At 36.8% G+C, this 4389-nt stretch overlaps 1 pseudogene; it reads left to right on the top strand.

Annotated features, from left to right (window-relative positions):
- Window positions 1–1544: 1544 nt before the first annotated feature.
- On the top strand, window positions 1545–3760 carry LOC107147617 (annotated as a pseudogene).
- Window positions 3761–4389: the final 629 nt, after the last annotated feature.

Below are 4389 nucleotides of genomic sequence, written 5' to 3' on the forward strand. Positions count from 1 at the left end.
ACTAAAAATGAAACTGAAGAAGACCTTAGAAAATAGAAAGCTCTTCCATACTCTTGGATAGGCAGAATTAATATTGTCAAAATGGTCACACTTCCAAAAGTACTAGGCAGATTTGATGCAATTCCTTTTAAAATTCCAATGATGTTCATTATACAAATAGAAAAATCAGTCATGATATTCATTTGGAAAAATAAGAGGTCCAAAAGCAATCCTTGGTGAGAAAAGTGGAGCAGGAGACTTCAAAATACTTGATCTTAAATTATACTACAGGGCTGTAGTAACAAAAATATCATGGTATTAGCACCAAAATAGACATGAAGACCAATGGAAAAGAATAAAAGACACAGAGACAAATACACATAAATACAGTTTTCTTATCCTGGACAAAGGCACCATAAACATACATTGGAGAAAAGATAGCCTCTTCAACAAATGGTACTGGGAAACATGGACATCCATGTTTCCCAGTACAATTGAAATTGAACACCTATCTCACACCTGCACAAAACTTAACTAAATAAAGTGGATCAAAGACCTAGACATTAGACCTGAGACCCTGCTCCTACTAGAAAAAAAAATAGGCCTAAATCTACATCACACTGGCTCAGGAACTGAATTCCTCAACAAGACTCTAAAATGCAAGAAGTAAAACCAAGAATAATAAAAAAAAAAGCATCAAAGTGAAAAACTTCTTCACAGCAAAGGAAAAAATCAAGAACATTAACAGAAAGCCTGCAGAATGGGAGAAAATCTTTGCCATCTCCACATCGGATAGAGCATTAATCTCCAGGATATATAAAGAACTCAAAAAACTAAACACCAACCCCCCCCCCCCCAAATAACACAATCAGTAAATTGGCAAAGAAACTGAACAGGCCCTTCATAGAAGAAGAGATACAAATGAACAACATGAAAAATGTTCAACATCTTTAGCAATTAGAGAGATGCAAATCAAAACTACACTGAGATTCCATCTCACTCTCATGGGAATATCAATTATCAAGAATACAAGTTCAAAAAACGTTGGTGAGGATATGGGGGAAAAGGTACATTCATACATTGCTGGTGGGATTGCAAATTGGTGCATACACTCTGGGAAGTAGTCTGAAGATTCCTCAAGAAACTTGGAATGAAACCACACTTGACTCAGTCATCCCACTCCTCAGTATATACACCAAGGACTTAAAAAATCAGCACACTACAGTGACGTAGGCACATCAATGTTTATAGCACTCAATTCACTATAGCTAGCTATGGAACCAACCTATATGCCCTTCAACAGGTGAATGGATTAAGAAAATGTTTTTTATATACACAACGGAACATTATTAAGCCATAAAGAAGAATAAAATTATGACATTTTGCTAGTAAATAGATGGAACTGGAGACTATCGTTCTAAGTGAAATAAGCCAATCCCCCAAATCCAAAGGCCAAATGTTCTCTCTGATGTGTGGATGCTAACACTCAATAATGGGGGTGGGGAATAAAAGTTCATTGGATTAAACAAAGAGGAATGAAGGGAAGGGATGGGAGATGGGAATAGGAAAAACAGTAGAATAAATTGGAACCGAGCCTTCCTATGTTCATATATGAATACACAACCTGTGAAACTCCACATTATGTGCAGCCAAAATAATGGGATCCTAAATAGAATGTTGTACTCCATGTAGTTACTTTATGTCAAAATACACTCTACTTTCATGTATAGCTAAAAAGAACAACAAAAAAGAGGATGTTTGAAATCCTTATAACTGTTCAAAATAGTCATTTTCTATAGCCATTCTACCATGCAATAGCACACCAGAACTTCTTATACCCATCTTACTATAATTTAGTGCCCACTGATCAATGTCTCCCCATCCCTATACCAGCTCTAAGAATCACCTCTACAGAATCAAGTAACAGTTTTTTCTCCTATTTCATAAATTGCCTGTGTATCCAAACTGGCCACTCAATGTCTCCCTCATGATATCTCATAGTTCCTTAAATTCAACAGGCTTAATTCCTACAAATTTCTCAAATTCCTTCTCTTTCTCCATACTCCATCTTGCACAGTTTTGAAGTCTTCATAAAAATATTCATGAAAGATAAGATTGGAGGTGAGAGGGAAGGAAATTTTAGGTTACAAATTATATATTAAAGTTATAGCAATAAAGAATGGTAATGCAAAAATGAGGAACCACAGTTGGTCGCTATTTCAGAGCAGAAATTGTGTGTGGAGATGGGAGGTATAGTGTTGGGAGATGAACTTGGAGAAGTAGAGAATAGAGAGAATGCAAGCCTGTGTACTTGATACTGTGTTTCAACTCTGTCTTGTACAACCAGGTTTTTAAACATGTCTCCATATGTGATCAGTTGTGAGATATGTTGTAAATAATTTGATTTAAATAATAACATAGTGAATTTTAAAAGCGATTTCATTTCTAATAAAGCAGAGTCAAGATCATTTCCATATTCAAAAGTGCCTTCTTGAGGATAAAAATTGGGTCATATGATAGTGACTGAGATATTGCCTGCTTCCCTAGTCTTTTCTGATATTGGTCAGTATACAGAATATTCATCTGTTAAGTAGTCTGCATGTTTATGAAGTCACTTCTTATTTCAACTTAAATGAAACAGCTCTTTGCATAGCTAACTCTCTATGGTCCTAATTAAATCCAATAAATTTTTGGATTAAAATAAGTTTTAGAAAAATTTCCGAAGCAACTGCCTGTAACATAGAGTTACATTTCTTAGTTTGTATTCATCTAGTATCACAACACATAATTACATCATAATATTATAATTATTTATTTACTTGACTGTGTCCTATATTTCCTTGTACGTTGCCCAAGAGAAGATTTTGTGTAATTCAGCTATAGATATTCAGCACCCTAGAGTGTATTCAATAAATATTGGATGAATGAGTTAATAATTAATGTGATATTGCCAGGACAATGAACCCCATAAAGCACTTCTAATAAAAATTCCTGGAAAGTTCATGAGGTTTAAATTTTTAAATATATAAAATATACACTTCTCTATTCACTACTCCAGATTCAGGCTGGATAATCATTTCAAAATGTTTTTCCTGGGATTTTTCCACTGTCCCAAAGTTGAGGTCTAATAATGCACCTGAGCACCTTGCTGGGCAGTGTAACTTTGATTTCCATTACTATCCTGGATTTCCACCTGCACATCCCCATGTACCTTTTCCTCAGCTCCTCAGCAACCTTTCCTTTCTGGGCATCTGGTACACATCTTCTGCTCTCATTCCGATTCTCATAACTTTGTTTCATAGAAAAATATCATCTTGTTCTCAGGATGTGCTCTTCAGATGTACTGCTGTCTTGCCATGGGCTCCACTGAATGTGTGCTCCTCTCCTTGATGGCTGATGACTGGTACCTGGCCATTTGCAACCCCCAGAGATACCCTCTCATCATGAACAAGAGGGTCTGTGTGCAGATTGCAGCTGGCTGCTGGGTGACAGGCTGCCTCGCTGCCCTGGTGGAAACAGTGCCTGTGCTGCAGCTGTCTCTCTGTGATCACAGTATCATCAGTCATTTCTCCTGTGAAATTCTGGCTGGCCTGAAACTTGCTTGGTTAGACACTTCCGTGGTACAGTTAATTATGCTGGTGATCAGCGTGCTTCTTCTTCCCATGCCAATGATGCTCATTTGTATTTCTCTTTTCTTTGTGGGTAGGGTGAGGTACTAGGGATTAAGCCCAGAGGTGCTTAACCACTGATCCACATCCTCAGTCCTTTTTATTTTTTATTTTGAGACAGGATCTTACTAAGTTGCTTAGGGCCTTGCTAAGTTGATAAGGCTGGCTTTGAACTTGCAATCCTCCTGCCTCAGCCTCCTGAGCTACTGGGATTACAGGTGTGCTCCACTGAGCCTGGATTTTTTTTATCTTATATATTTGTCCTCTCCAACATCCTGACAATTATCTCAGTGGACTGCCTAGGCAAAGCCTTTTCAATCAGGTGTAGCCCACCTGATTGTGGTGATTCTATTTTATGGGGCAGCTCTCTGCATGAACCTAAAACCCTTGGCTATAAATTCACAGGAAATAGGTAAATATATGGTTTTATTCTCTATGATTTTGACTCCCATATTGAAATGCAGTCATTCACAGGAGAAAAACAGCTGTGAAAAATTTCTTATTAAAACTGTCTTTGTGTTCTCTTAATCCCTGGTGATAAATAAAATTGATAAAAATTAATATAAAGGGGGTTTTGTGGTCAATGTATCCCAAAACATTGACATAATTGGAGAAGACACTTATTTATTGATTTTATATATTTTTAGTTGCCAATGGACCTTTATTTTATTTTATTTATTTATATGTGGTGTTGAGAATTGAACTTAGTGCCTCACATATGCCAGGAAAGCACTCTACCACT

The sequence above is a fragment of the Marmota marmota genome, unplaced genomic scaffold, assembly GCF_001458135.2.
Source record: "Marmota marmota marmota unplaced genomic scaffold, marMar, whole genome shotgun sequence".
NCBI classification, from domain to species: domain Eukaryota; kingdom Metazoa; phylum Chordata; class Mammalia; order Rodentia; family Sciuridae; genus Marmota; species Marmota marmota.